The 16,510-nt window shown below is 43.9% G+C and overlaps 1 long non-coding RNA gene across 1 annotated transcript; it reads left to right on the top strand.

Moving 5' to 3' along the window:
- The first annotated feature begins 9,529 nt into the window (after positions 1-9,529).
- LOC311428600 lies at positions 9,530-16,304 on the top strand. Its single transcript, XR_014687790.1, has 2 exons — positions 9,530-10,345; positions 13,487-16,304. It is a non-coding gene; the product is annotated as an uncharacterized lncRNA (long non-coding RNA).
- The last annotated feature ends 206 nt before the right edge of the window (positions 16,305-16,510 follow it).

Consider the following 16,510-nt stretch of genomic DNA (forward strand, 5'->3'; position numbering starts at 1 on the left):
AAAATCATCAATTCTTGTTGAAGTTGTTTAAAGACTTTTTGTGCTTCTCCAGTCCAGACTAACTTTGACTGGTTAATCTTTATCAATTCACATAGAGGCTTTACCAATAGTCCATAATTATAAATCCAAAGGCAACACCAACCTGTCATTCCTATAAAGCTTTGTAGCTCCTTTACCATTTGAGGTTCTGGAGTCCGGCAAATGACTTCCTTATGTTCAGTTCCTAGTTCTCGTTGTCCTTCCGAAATGTCAAATCCCAGATAGGTCACACTTTGTTGAGCCAGCTGGACTTTCTGTCAAGAGACTTGATATCCATTTAAACCCAGAAAATTAAGACGACTTATAGTCCATTGAATCCAACTCCCTTTAGTCTCGGTAGCTATTAAGAGATCATCTACATATTGTAACAAAGCACCTTCAGTGTCCGGAGGTATCCATGTTTCGAGTTCCCTTGCTAATTGGTTTCCAAAACTAGTGGGGCTATTCTTGAATCCTTGAGGTAGTAATGTCCACGTAAGCTGCGTCTTTCTGCCTGAATCGGGATTTTCCCATTCAAAGGCGAATAGGTTTTGGCTTTCTGTGGCTAAGCCTAGGCAGAAGAAGGCATCTTTTAAATCCAGTACGGTAAACCAGACTTGACTATTCTTTAATTTAGTCAGCAAAGTATAAGGGTTTGCCACTACTGGATGTATATCCTCAGTGATTTTATTTATGGCCCTCAAATCCTGAACTAGCCTATAGCTTTTTCATCTGCCTTTTTAATTGGCAATATGGCTGAATTGTATTCTGATTCACATTCAATCAATAATCCATACTGTAAAACTTTATCAATTATCTCTTTAATTCCTTTCCTATCTTCTATCCTCAAAGGATATTACTTAACCTTAACGGGTTTCTCTCCTGGCTTTAATTTAATAATTATTAAGGTCACATTTTTAGCTCTTCCAGGGACTTCGGTAGCCCAAACTCCTGGACATACTTGATCTGTGATCTCTAAAGGTATTTCACTTTTAGGGTCAGTTTGTATTAGTGCCAAGCTTAACACATTTATTAGTTGTTCTTCTCCTGTTCTTAATTCCATTTTCCCTTTTTCAAAGACAATTTCTGCTCCTACTTGCTCTAATAAATCTCTACCTAAGAGTGCCCATGAGGAGCTAGGCATAGATAAAAATCTGTGTATGCCCCGTTGTTTCCCTAACTTGTACTTCAAAGGTTCACAAAAATAAGCCTTTTCGGTTACACCTTGTCCTGGTTTCAGTTAGAACAGAGTTAATTTTCTTCCTAGTAGCTGGGAGAATGCTATGTTTTGGCTTAGGATGAGAAGAGTGCTGATAACACCCCGATGTTTCAATTGTTGCAGAGCAATGCTTATACCAAGCCAAGGACATCTCAGCTTCTTGCTCTGTCCTGCCAACAGGCAGGCTGGGGGTGCAGTAAGAGCTGGGAGGGGACAGACCCAGGACAGGTGACCCAAACTAGCCAGAGGGGTATTCCATAGCATCTGACGTCAGGCTAAACAATACATAGGGGTGGCTAGCCAGGGGGAGGGGGCCGGACTGCTCGGGGTTAGGCTGGAGATCGGTCAGCGGGTGGTGAGCAATTGCATTGTGCATCACTTGTTTGTACACATTATTACTAGTGGTACTATTATCATCATTGTATTATTATTATTATTATTATTATTATTATTATTATTTTGTCTTATTAAACTGTCTTTATCTCAACTCACGGGCTTCACTTTCCATTTCTCTCCCCCGTCCCAGAGAGGGAGGGGGAGGGGGAGCGAACAGCTGCGTGGTGTTTAGCTGTCGGCCGGGTTAAACCACAACACACCTTTTACCCTAACATAATAATTCTGTGAAGGCATTAATGCTTGATTTAGAACTGAATACGTTGCCCCATAGCAATAAGAAATTTCACTTCCATTCCTCCCCTAGCTTCATTATAACCAGCGGAGGTACTAGGGTAGATTCCACAGGTCCCCATTATTCCTGTTGAAATCAGGGGTCGATTATCCTAGGAAAAGGCTAGTCAATTTGTCCTCCGAAGCCAGGTCCAAACCGTTTTGTTTTATTTATTTATTTATTTATTTATTTTCACTACATTTCAGAGTTGGTCTAAAAATTCCATAGGGCTTTCTTTTAGACCTTGTTGGAAGCATATTCTCAATTCCCAATTCATCCAGGTTTTAGTATTTACTTAACCGTTCATAATTTTCAGGATGATTTGGGTCTTAGCGGGGGTCGGTCAGGGGAATGCAATTGTCCACAGTTCCCTGAACGGTCCCATCGGCAATCTGAGCTCGCACATGAACTCAGGTTGTTTTAAGAGTTAACTGTTTTTCTGTTTCTGTGACAACTCTCTCGGACCGATCATGGTCCCTTTGCCCTAAAGGGCTAACACCCATGATTTTAAGATTTCTGCCTCGGGCAGAGGCAGAACTATTAACATTCCTACATCCTCTTTCCCTGCTCATTCAACTTCAAACACCTTTAACACTTTCATCAACCCTTTTAACACTTCCTTTATCTTTCTCCAGCCTGTACTTCTCTAATGCCAACATCAAAGACTCAGTCAGGGGCCAACTTAATTCCGTACCTTTTCCCACCAAGATGCTGAAACATCAGTATACAACATTTCATCCTGTTCTGCTTCTCAAAAAAACCAACATTAACTGTAGCAAAATATTATAGTTTAAAGTTCCATTTAGGGGCCACTTTTCTCCACATTCCAGCTTATAAAGCGGCCACCACTGATTACGATATTTTATCAATGTTTTCCTGTTCACACTTCCACCGGCAGATCCTCCAATATCTTTCCAGTGACTTAAAACACATCCTAACACACTTTTCTTTAAAATTTCACTGCTTGTTTGCCCCCCCAGTTTCCAGTTTACACTTTCAGAATACACATGTTACTTGCAAAAGCGTATCACAAAACATATCACTCACAAAAATACGGGCACGCATTATCTTTCAGTAGCGATGCCACAAAACTACTATTACCAGCAATATTGCCAAAATCACAGTAACAATAGTCAGAGTCAAATTCCACATGCGATAAGTCAGAAAACCGAACTGTGTAACACCGTAACGATATCTCTCTTATAACAATGCCACGAACCTACTATTACCACCAGAAAAATAGCCAAAATCACAGTAACAATAACCAAAGTTAAATACCATACTCCATGAGTCAGAAAACCGAAATAGACAACACAATTCCAGATGGACCTTAAAGCGAGCTCTTTCCTTAAGGTCCCCAAATATACTTATGGTGCTTACCACAAAGTATATACCAAACACTGCCTCGCAGAAGATGACCTTCTGACTTACAGACAGTTCCAGATACAGATGGACCCCAAGGTCCCCAGATATACTTGCGGTACTAACCACAAAGTATATACCAAATACTGTCCTGCAGAAGTCACCTTCCGACTTACTGGACAGTCCTAGATGACCGGTCTACCAGAAAACCAAACCAGAATAAAGAATATACTCACTTACAATGATGGGGTCCTTGTCTGCCTCTGCAGTGATCCTGTGAGTCGAGGAGTCCCTCCGGGAAATCCCGGGGGTACCCTAGGGAGTCCTGTCCCCAGCGGGTCCTGCGGTCCGGCAGAGAGGTCGTCCCATCTGGGGTGCCAGGTTGATTCAAAGATCGAAGCCGAAATTCCTTTAAGTGGTATATTCTTTATTGCTGCGCTGGATGCACGGGGGATCTCTCCACCTATCGTGCATACCCAAAGCAGAAAGCAGTCTTGAATTTATACAATCAATCTATCAATATTCTACAAGTGCCTATACATATGCATTACCTATCCCCGCCTTCCCTCGCTTCTCATGCTAATTAGCCTTTTGGCACCTTGCGCCTGCGTAGAGCCTTCCAAGAATTGTGGGCAGGGGTCTTTGGGACGTGGGCAGGGGTCTTTGGGAGGAAGACCCCGAGTCTTCCTCACAGTGTACTTTTCACCTTTGGTCAGGAATCTGCTGAATTGGCAGGTTTCTTAATTGCAAGAGCTGGTTGTTGCTAATTCTTCCGTTTGTTGTATCTTTATAATGAATTCCAATGTCCAGTTTCAAGATTTATAGTCCTTACATTCGTTTCTCTGTCCGTCTGCCGCTTCCTTATCATGAGTTCCAGTGTCTTGTTTCGAGATATACAGTCCATGTCTGGGGATTGCCCTTGCCTCCCCAATACCTCCCCAGTACCTCCTTAATCAGCTCATAGTCTTCCTCTCCCCCTTTGTACTTACTTGGCACCATACCAAGTTTATAGAACATTCTCTTCAAGACTTGTCTCCCAGCCGTCCTTCAGCTTCTTTTTCCTTCCTCTTAATCTCTCGGCCCCCCTAACCAGATACCAAAGATCCGCATAGTATCCCATAACAGTCACTAGTTGTTATCAGTTGTTCTGAAACTCCCAGACATCAAACACAAACAGCTTCACGAGTAATTGAAACATTCTTCCCCAGCCATTCACAGACACATCTATAGCAGTGTTAGAAATAGAAGTCCGGAATAACAAAAGCAAACAGGTTCATAAATTTAAGGAGTGATAAATTGACTAGAATGAGGGGGAGACTGGGACACACTGCAGCTGAGGTTCAAGAATTAAATTGCCAGTGCAGGGCCCAGAGGCAGACAGGATTCAAACAGAATTGTTCTTTATGGACACGAATTGTTAAAACATTCCTCACACCCTTATCATAAGCCATACAACAACAGTTACATGTACACTTACGCTTGCACTTACCCTAGCAATTACTCGTACAATTACCCTTAACCTTACTATTAAGTTAACCCTAAACCTTACCCTTATCCTAACACTTACCCTTATCCTAAACCTTACCCTTTTTGCTACACTTACCCTTTGCCTAATTCTAAACCTTACCCTAACCCTCACCCTTACCCTTAGCATTATACTTACTTTTACCCTTGACCTAAACCTTACCCCAACCCTTACCCTGACCCTTACATTAACCCTAACCCTTACCCTAACCCTAACTCTAATCCTAACCCTTAACCTAAACCTTACACTTAATCTTACCTTTAACCTTACCCTTAAACTAATACATACCCTTACGTTTCCCTCACCATAACCCTAAAATTAACCGTAACCATTACCTGAACACTTATCCTTGCCTAACCCTAACCCTTACTCTAACTTTTACCCGGACCCGGACCCTTAGACTTCCCCTTCCCCTTCCCCTTACTCTTCCCTTTACCCTAACCCTTACCCTTACACTTACGGTTACCATTTACCTTACCCTTACCCTAACACTTAACCTTAACCTAACCCTAACCCTAAACCTTACCTGAACCCTTACCCTGACCCTTACATTAACCCTAACCCTAAAACTTAACCTTAACCTTACCCTTAACCTTAACCTAATACTTACCCTTACTTTTCCCTCACCCTAACCCTAAAATTAACCCTAACCATTACCCTCACCCTAACCCTTACTCTAACCCTTACCCTTACCATAACCCATACTCTAACACATACTTCTACCCGTAACCGTACCCTTACCGTAACCCTTACCCTTACCGTTACCGTTACCCTTACCCTTACCGTTACCGTTACCCTTACCCTTACCGTTACCCTTACCCTTACCGTTACCCTTACCATTACCCTTAACCTAACCCTAAACCTTATCCTTATCCTAACACTTACCCTTACCGTAAACCTTACCCTTTCTGCTACACTTACCCTTAGCCTAAATCTAAACCTTACACTTACCCTTAGCCTAACCCTCGCCCTTACCGTTACCCATACCCTTATTCTTACCCTTACCCTAACCCTTACCTTTACACTTATGGTTACCATTAACCTTACCCTTACCCTAACACTTATCCTGAACCTAACCCTTACCCTAAACCTTACCCCAACCCTTACCCTGACCCTTACATTAACCCTAACCCTTACCCTAAACCTTACCCTTACTCTTAACCTTAACCTTACCCTTAACATTCACCTAATACTTACGCATACATTTTCCTGACTTTAACCCTAAAACTAACCCTAACCATTACCCTAACACTTAACCTTACCCTAACCCTAACCCTTACTCTAACCCTTACCCTGACCTGTACCCTTACACTTACCCTTACCCTTTTACTTACCCTAATTCTTACCCATACCATAACCCATACCCTAACACATATTTGTACCCTTAACCTTACCGTTACCGTTAACCTTACCCTTACCCTTACTCTATCCGTTACCCTTACGCTTACCCTTAACATAAACCTTACACTTGACCTTACCCTTACCATAAGCCATACAACAACACTTACATGTACACTTACGCTTGCACTTACCCTAGCAATTACTCGTACAATTACCCTTAACCTTACTATTAAGCTAACCCTAAACCTTACCCTTATCCTAACACTTACCCTTATCCTAAACCTTACCCTTTCTGCTACACTTACCCTTTGCCTAATTCTAAACCTTACCCGAACCCTCACCCTTACCTAAATCTAACTAAAATCTAACCATTACCCTAACCCCTCACCCTTACAATATACATATTTTTACCCTTTACCTAAACCTTTACCCCAACCCTTACCTTGACCCTTACATTAACCCTAATCCTTACACTAAACCTTACACTTACTCTTAACCTTAACCTTAGCTGTAACCTAATACTTACTCTTACGTTTCCCTCACCCTAAACCTAAAATTAGCCTAACCATTACCCTAACACTTACCCTTACTCTAACCCTTACCATGAACTTAAGTGTAAGTGTTAGGATAACGGTAACCTTAAGGGTGACCCTTAAGCTTATCCTTAATGTTTATGGTTAGGTTAAGGGTAATTGTACGAGTAATTACTAGGATAAGTGTAAGCGTAAGTGTACATATAAGTGTTGATGTATGGCTTATGGTAAGGGTAAGGTAAAGGGTAAGGTTTATGTTAAGGGAAAGTGTAAGAGTAACGGATAGAATAAGGGTAAGTGTAACGGTTAAGTGTTAGGGTAATGGTTAGGGTTAATTTTAGGATTAGGGTGAGAAAAATGTAAGGTTAAGTACTAGCTTAAGGTTAAGGGTAAGGTTAAGGTTAAGAGTAAGTGTAAGGTTTAGGTTAAGGGTTAGGGTTAATGTAAGGTTCAGGGAAAGGTTTGGGGTAAGGTTTAGGGTTAGGTTCAGCTTAAGGGTAAGGGTTGGGGTAAGGTTAAGGGTATGGATAAGGATAAGTGTAAGGGATAGGGTAAGGGTAAGGGTTAGCGTAAGGGTAAGATTAATGGTAAGGTTTATGTTAAGGGTAAGCGTAAGGGTAACGGATAGAGTAAGGGTAAGGGTAACGGTAAGGTTAAGGGTACAAATATGTGTTAGGGTATGGGTTATGGTATGGGTAAGAGTTAGGGTAATGTAAGGGTAAGGGTGAGTGTAAGGGTATGGGTCAGGGTAAGGGTTAGAGTAAGGGTTAGGGTTAGGGTAAGGGTAAGTGTTAGAATAATGGTTAGGGTTAATTTTAGGGTTAGGGTGAGGGAAACGTAAGGGTAAGTATTGGGTTAAGGTAAGGGTAAGTGTAAGGTTTAGATTTAGGCTAATGGTAAATGTAGCAGAAAGGGTAAGGTTTACGATAAGGGTAAGTGTTAGGGTAAGGGTAAGGTTTAGGGTAACATAAAGGGTAAGGATTACGGTAAGGGTAAGGGTACGGGTAGAATTTGTTAGAATATGGCTTATGGTAAGGGTAAGGTTTAGGGTAAGAGTAAGTGTAAGTGTATGTGTAAGGGTACGGGTCATTGTAAGGGTTAGAGTAAGGGTTAGGGTAAGGGTAGGTGTTAGGGTAATCGTTAGGGTTAGTTTTAGGGTTAGGGTGAGGGAAACGGAAGGGTAAGTATTAGGTTAAGGTTAAGGGTAAGGTTAAGGTTAAGAGTAAGTTTTAGGGTAAGGGTAAGGGTTAATGTAAGGGTCAGAGTAAGGGTTAAGGTAAGGTTTAGGGTTAGAGTTAGGTTAAGGTTAAGTTTTAGGGTAAGGGTAAGTTATATGTATAAGGATAAGTGTAAGGGTAAGTGTTAGGGTAAGTGTAAGGATAAGGATAAGTGTACAAGTCAGGGTAAGGTTTAGAGTTAGGATTAGGGTTTGGGTTAGGGTAAGGGTAAGTGTTAGGGTAATGGTTAGGGTTAATTTTAGGTGTATGGTGACGGATAAGAAAGGGTAAGTAGTAGGTTAAGGTTAAGCGTAAGGTTAAGGTTAAGAGTAAGTGTAAGTTTTAGGGTACGGTTTAGGGTTAATGTAAGGGTCAGGGTAAGTGTTTGAGTAAGATTTAGGGTTAGGGTAAGAGTAAGTATATGGGTAATGGTAAGGGTAAGTGTTAGGGTTAGGGTAAGTGTAAGGTTTAGATTTAGGCTAAGGGTAAGTGTAGCAGAAAGGGTAAGGTTTACGGTAAGTGTAAGTGTAAGGATAAGGTTAAGGTTTAGGCTTACGTTAAGGGTAAGGGTAATGCTTTGGTAAGGGTAAGAGTAAGGGTAAAGGTAAGGGTTACGGTAAGGGTAAGGGTACTGGTAGAAGTATGTGTTAGAGTACGGCTTATGGTAAGGGTACAAGTAGCTCCCCCCCCAGAGACAGGACCCAAAGGTGTACAACCAGTTCCCAACACCCCTGAGACACAGGCCCCAACCCCCCCCCCAGACACAGCGACCCAAATTCTACAAGCAGCTCCCAACCCCTGCCAGGCAGGCCCCCTACCCTATACAAGCAGCTCCCAACCCTCCCCCCCCCCTGCCCCGAGGGAGGCCTTCAAGGCCCCCACAAACACAGGCCCCTACAGTGTACAGGCAGCTCCCAGCCACCCCCAGATGCTGGCCCCAAAGTTGTACAAACAGCTCCCAGCCACCCTGCAGAAACAGATTCCTACATTGTACAAGCAGTTCCCAGCCCGCTAGACACAGGCCCTGACCCCCCACACATGCAGGCCCCAAAGGTGTACAAGCAGCTCCCACCCCTCCCCCAGACGCAGGTCCCAAGCCCCCCCCCCAAACACAGGCCCCTACAACCAGCACCCAACCCCCTACCCCCGATGCCAGGCCCAAAGGTGTAGAAGCAGCTCCAAACCTCCTCCCTCAACCCAGGCTCCAACAGTGTACAAGCAGCTCCCAACCAACCCTCCCCTTCCCCCCCGCCCCCCGACACAGGCTCCAAAGGAATACAAAGAGCTCCCACCCCTCCCCCAGATGCAGGTCTCAACCCCCCCCCGCCCCCAGAAGCAGGCCCCAAAGGTGTAGAGTCAGCTCCCAACCCCCTCAATGCTGGCCCCTAGGGTCTACAAGCAGCTCCCCCCTTGCCCCCAGATACCGGCCCCCAGACACAGACCCCAAAAGCCTAATCACAGGCCCTGAACTCTAGAGGCAGGCTCCAAAACCCAGGACAAAGCCCCAGTGGTTCGAGACAGGGCCCAAATCCCAGACACAGGCCCCAAACGCTAAACATATGCCAAAAGAAGTATTAGTGCTGGTGCCAAATGTTACAGACAGGCCCAAAAGCCCGAGATGCTCAAGGCTGAGACGTAACTTTGTAATACACAATAAATGTTTGTTCATTGTCTTTTGTATTATAAAACAAGGAGTTCCGTTTGAGGAGCAGGAGTTGCAAAAGCTCCCTGCTGAAGTAAGATGTATAATACTTGGCTAGACACTATGAAAATTCTTTTGCTTAATGTAACAAAAAAGAGAACCCCCTCCCCTTCTCTCCTTCTGCATCTCAGTTGCCTCTTTTGTTCAAAGACACTGCTGCAAAGTTCATGTAACCATCTCCTGATAAGTTGCTAAACTAGTGTATCAACATCCTGCATTCCTGTCTCACGCTGGGCCAACATGACCAAATAAAAAAAAAGAAGTTGAACCACAACGCGGAGGAAGACTACGGCCTTCATCTTCACGACCACCAGAGGGACAGAGACGACCCCCTAGCAACAGTGCGCGCAGTCGCAGAATATACCAGGATGTGCTGCGTAATCCCAGAATTACCAAGATATAAAAAGGGACCCTGGCGGGGGTGAGGTGCGCGCCGTTGGTGGAGCCGAGACTCCCCGGCCGCCCAGCGCTGTTTTGCTTGCTGTTGCTTACTCAATAAATTCCTTTCTATTATTAATGCAATGCTCTCCGAAAATTAATTAAGGGGGCAACTTATAACAAATTTGGTGCCGTGACTCGGATGAAGGCAATCTGATTGAAAGACCTTCGGAGGGGGCGCCCCGCTGATTTCAGCGGCCTTCGCTAGGACTGCTTTCATTCAAATCCTTCACCGACGAACCCTAAATTCGGCAGCAAGCAAATAAAGCCGGCAACCCCTAGTAATCTTTGTGCACGAAGACCGAACGAAGACTCAGGAGTGAGTAAGTATAGGCCGGTGATCCGTTCGGTTGGGGTTGGGTATCCTGGAGCGTGTCGCTGTGAGACGTCCAATTGCGGACGAAGCGAGTGCGGACCCCTCGGTAGTGCAGTTCCCACATCCCGCGAGGGACTGGGCCACGAAAAGGGGGAAGCGATTTGTGTGTGTGTGTGAAGGCGCTCCAGAAGATGGGACAGAAGAAGAGTAAGCCTTCTGGTCCCATGGGCGGGGTAACGTCTGATGTTAGGTTACCCCGGGATTAATGATTAAAAATTGGGAGGATTCCCCTTTTAGGCGGGGAAGGAATAAAGTAAAAATGATACATTATTGTGTTGAAGTTTGGGGTGGTAAACAGATTTGAGGAGACCACCTTTACTGGCCTGTATTTGGGTCCTTTGAAGATTGGGTTTGCCAGGCCCTAAATATTTATGTAAACTCAAAAGAACCTTTTAGTTTGGAAGAAAGTGAATATGCACATTTGTGGATCAGCTCGGAAACTCGAGCCAATTTATATCCTCTAAAAGAAAAAGGAGGGGATGGGAGGCACAAGATAAACCGAGAATTAGAGATTCCAGCCCCACTGCCTCCCTATATTCCACCATCCCCACCTGCAGCCCCTCCAACTCCCGGGCTTCCTAATCTGCAACCCCGGGGAGACTCTGATAGCAACTCTGATTCTAGCACTCAGGGACCAGTGACTAGGAATATGTGGCAGTACCCATTAACTCCGGGGACGTCTGAGATTTTAAGAAAGAGACAGGAGGAGGGTAAGTGATCTTTAATGGCAACTGGCATAATGTTTGCAGCTGCTGAGGAATAATTCTAACTGGAATAATAACTGTACATTGTATATTGTATATATAAAAGCCCGGGCATTTTTGTTAAAGTGTTCTTTTATACATACGTTAATATGTTAATATGTAAATATAAGAACTGCCATTGAGGTGTATGTCTAAGGGAACAAAATTTGCCCAGGCATATTATCGGCTCATCAGGTTTAAATGTCCCCAGTGTAATTGTCTACAGGCAGTTAATTTACAGTGGTCTGTTTTTACTTGTGTATCTGTATATTGTGGATTTTGGAGGGATTGGGATTGACTAGTAAAGAGCTTCTAGGAAAACGGTGGAATATTAACCACTGTAGATTACAATAGGAAAAGTTCAAAGCAAAGAAATCCCGAGGAAAAGCCTCCTAGGATGTATACTAACACATTGGAGGGATATAGTGGGGTGAGAGGGTACAGAAAGTAAAAGAACTCTTATCAAATATTGTAATCAGTGGTGGCCACTTTATAAACTAGAGGATGGAGCGGAGTGGCCCCTAAATGGAACTACTAATTATAACACCATATTACAGTCAATGTTTTTGTGGAGAGAAGGAAAACAGGATGAAATGTTGTATATTGATGTTGTTTCAGCATCTTGGAGGGAAAAGGTATGGAATTAAGTTGGCCCCTGACTGAGCCTTTGATGTCGGCATTAGAAAAGTAAAGGCTAGAGAAAGATAAAGGAAGTGTTAAAAAGTTTGTGGAAAGTGTTAAAGGTATTCGAAGTTGAATGAGCAGGGAAAGGTGATGTAGGTATTATCTAAGTAACAGTCTAGAAGTTTTGGTATATTTGCATATTTGTTGTGGTGTTTGTTCAGTTTCCCAAGCATCAGGGAGGGGGGAACAGCCCGCTCCACCAGGGGCCTCTCCAGCGGCCGCAGGGGGGCTTCGGCTCCAGCGCCTGGAGCGCCTCCTCCCCCTCCTTCTGCACTGACTTTGGTGTCTTCGGGGGGGGTTTCTCGCTCTCCCAGCTGCTGTTGAGCAGCAGGTTTTTGTTTGTTTGTTTGTTTGTTTGTTTGTTTTCGTGGATGTGCTCTCACAGAGGCACGGACTATGTTGCTATGGCTTGGCTCTGGGCAGCAGTGGGCCCCTTTAGGGCCAGATGAAATTGTCCCTTATCTACCACGGGGAGGTTTCTGTTTTTGTTTTGTTTTGTTTTTCACGGGGGCTGCCACTGCAGTTTCCCACCCCCACACCCCTCACACACCCTCAAACCTTGCCATCAAACCCAATACACTGGAGCAGCTAAGTCATTACTGACTTGTAAAGTATCAGGGATTAAATTAACTAATGAAACCCTAAATGTGATGGGGGTAGAAGGGACTGGGATAACAGTGCCACTTTTGGGGGATACCAAGCTGAGACCAGGGGATAAAATGATCACTGGGCAATTATTGTATGTATCCAAGGCGGAAACTAACTTGTTGGGAAGGGATTTGATGATTAAATTGGGCATTCAACTAGTAAATTGTTAGACTGGAATAACAGTGTTATTAATGGAGTGCTCTCAGGCCCTGAGAGCAAACGTATATTCACCTCTGACTGGAAAGACCCTGAAATGGGGGCGGAAGCAACAATATAGGTGGACAATTTTACTTTAGGGGTTTACAGGGACACCTATCTATTTGGATAAATTCTAAAAAAGATTTTGGAGCAATTACAACCTCCCAAGGAGGTATTAATGTTATGAATATGTGGATCATTTTAAGGAAAATCGATACTCCCTGATGGGAGAGAAATGCTGAATAAAGTGATAATGAGGCAAATAACTGTTTTACATCAGAAGAATCATTGGGAGGTGCAAGCAATGTGTGATGTTGTTCTAAGAAAGCATGTCTGTGTAGGAATATATACTTTAGGGAAGCACACATGCAGAGGATGTACTATATGTCAAAGGATAAATAAAAAGGTCTTCTGTAACCTATCTAGAGGGGGACGGGAGCCAGGGCTTTGACCTTTCCAAAGTATACAGGTAGATTTTACTGAGTTACTTGTTTGTCCTAATCGACCACGTGACTGAATGGGTGTAAAGCTTTACTGCAAGGATTAAAGCAGGCCTTAGAGATCGAGTGGGATTTTCACAGCCCCTGGCACCCCTCCTCTTCTGGAAAGGTAGAGCAAATGAATGGTGAAATTAAGAAACAACTAACAAAACTTGTGCTGGAAACTAAGGCTTCTTGGGTAAAATGCTTACCTCTTGCACTGTTAAACATATGGACACAGCCCAGAACTGGTATAGGAATTTCTCCTTTTGAAATGCTATATGGTATGCCCTATGACTCGGAATTGCCACTTGATCACCCTCAATTCTAATTAAGACTTGGAAAGAGACTTCTTTAACACCACGATGGGGAAGGCCCCTATGTTGTTTTGCTTACCACAGAAACGGCTATTTGAACTGCGGAGAAAGGATGGACGCATGCCGGCCGAGTGAAAGGACCAATCCGGGAACGTAAATGGGAGGCAGCTCCAGGCCCTGACGACTTGAAGCTGACACTAAGACGGACTCGATAAGTATTGTGTATTATCTGTGTATTGTGGGAAGGGGAGGAGGCCCTGTTTCGAAGGCTCCCTAGTAGGTTCCCCTGAAGAACACTGCTGCTGCCAAGAAGAACCGATACCTTGTAGTTCGCTACAACCGAACTGACAAGCGAGGCAGAGAAGTGAAAACGGTGGGGGACTGAGGGGCCGACAATTTAGATGGGCTCCGACCACCTCCTACGATACATGGGAGTCAGTATCATCGTTTTGGTCAGCTATGGGTCTGCGCATCCCCACCAGCCTTTTAAATGGAGCTTAATCAGATGGGAGGATCAATTCATCATCCAGCAAACAACGACAGCGGGTGCTCCCAGTTTCCGCATCACATTATGTGACCTGGTGTCAGTGCAGCCACGCTTTAACCTATCAGGATTTTATTTCTGCCCAAGTTCTAACCCAGGAAAGGGGTACTGTAATTATCCAAACGCATATTATTGTGCATACTGGGGGTGTGAAACCATTGCTACGGACTGGACACTCGGGGCTGGTCGGAATAAATTCTTACAAGTGGGATATGGGCCGCAAGGTTGTAACTGACAAGTGGATCCCCGTTACAGGTGGCAAGGGCATGGTATAGGGTATACAGGAACCTTCCATGGAAATAAAGAAATTTGCAAGGTTCTATATATAAATATAACAAACTTGGACGATACTAGCTGGGTACTAGGAAAATGTCAGATTTTACGAACACAGAACAGATAGGGGAGGACTCATACTAATAAAAAGGAGGATGCTGATAGGCCCCAGGCAGTAGGAACAAATGAGGTATTGTCAGAAAATGTCCAGGGAATCCAGCCTGTGGAAAATACTACAGTGCCAACCCTCGGCAGCCCTACAAGCTCAGGTAAAGCTGAGAATGATAACATAGTTGAGAATAACATATGGGGGGGGGTCATGAATGCCAGCTACCAATTATTAAACAAAACAAGCCCAAATGTAACAAAACACTGTTGATTATGCTTTAGTATAAGGCCTTCATATTATGATGCTATTGGGGATCCTGGGGAGCCCACCCGCACAAACAAGAACAGCCCTCTACATTGCAGTTGGGGAAAAGACATAAGGGTAACACTAACACAAGTCACTGGAGGTGGTAGGTGTGTGGGCACGGTTCCTAGTGGGAAGTGTCATCTATGTAATACCATGGAGAATGGAAAACAATCAACCGAGTGGCTAATCCCAGCCAACAACGCTAGGTGGGTTTGTTCATGAGTGGGCGTAACTCTTTGTCTATCACTAAAACTCTTTAATGCGTCTCGTGATTTTTGTATACAGGTGATAATTATACCAAGGATTCTATACCACCCTGAGGATTGTATGTATACCCAGCACACAGTGGCAAGTTATCATCTGGAAAGACGGGAACCATTCACGGCTCTAACTTTGGCCACCCTAATAATCCTGGGAGGAGCTAGAGTGGGGACCAGGGTAGCCTCATTGGTTAAACAAAATCAAGAATTTACTTCCTTACGCGTTGCTGTGGACGAGGACCTGACCCAAACTGAACAATCCATCTCGGCCCTGGAAAATCTATCAGGTCACTTCAGAGGTAGTGTTACAAAATCGTAGGGGATTAGATTTGGTATTTTTCAACAGGATGGGCTGTTTGCAGCCCTGAAAGAGGAATGCTGTGTATGCTGATCACACTGGAGTGGTAAGAGATACAATGGCAAGACCCAGGGAAGGGTTGGAAAAAAGGAAACAGGAGAATGAAGCCCAACAGAGCTGGTACGAATCTTGGTTTAATTATTCACCTTGGCTTACTACTTTATTATCAACAATAGCAGGACCTTTGTTGTTATTAATAATAGCACTAACTTTTGGACCATGTATTTTTAATAAATTGATTGCGATTGTAAAGGGATGTTTAGAAGCGGCACATCTAATGCTCATACATGCCAAATACGAGCCAATAAGTACCAACGAAGGAATCGAGGAAACATTAGTTCTTAATAGCCAGGCATTGCAGAGCTTCAATGAACAAAATGAGTAACTAAAAGAAAAAGGAGGGATTGTAATACACAATAAATGTTTGTTCATTGTCTTTTGTATTATAAAACAAGGAGTTCCGTTTGAGGAGCAGGAGTTGCAAAAGCTCCCTGCTGAAGTAAGATGTATAATACTTGGCTAGACACTATGAAAATTCTTTTGCTTAATGTAACAAAAAAGAGAACCCCCTCCCCTTCTCTCCTTCTGCATCTCAGTTGCCTCTTTTGTTCAAAGACACTGCTGCAAAGTTCATGTAACCATCTCCTGATAAGTTGCTAAACTAGTGTATCAACATCCTGCATTCCTGTCTCACGCTGGGCCAACATGACCAAATAAAAAAAAAGAAGTTGAACCACAACGCGGAGGAAGACTACGGCCTTCATCTTCACGACCACCAGAGGGACAGAGACGACCCCCTAGCAACAGTGCGCGCAGTCGCAGAATATACCAGGATGTGCTGCGTAATCCCAGAATTACCAAGATATAAAAAGGGACCCTGGCGGGGGTGAGGTGCGCGCCGTTGGTGGAGCCGAGACTCCCCGGCCGCCCAGCGCTGTTTTGCTTGCTGTTGCTTACTCAATAAATTCCTTTCTATTATTAATGCAATGCTCTCCGAAAATTAATTAAGGGGGCAACTTATAACAACTTGGCTTTCTGAATTACTGGAAAGCAGCTTTCATTCTCAGATAATTGTGTGAAGGCTGATTAAGGAGCTATTGGGGAGGCAAGGACAATCCCCAGACAAGGACTGTATATCTCGAAACAAGATACTGGAACTCATGATAAGGAAGCGGCAGGCGGACAGAGAAACG

This window comes from Aythya ferina, assembly GCF_964211825.1.
Source record: "Aythya ferina genome assembly, contig: HAP1_SCAFFOLD_101, whole genome shotgun sequence".
Lineage (NCBI taxonomy): Eukaryota > Metazoa > Chordata > Aves > Anseriformes > Anatidae > Aythya > Aythya ferina.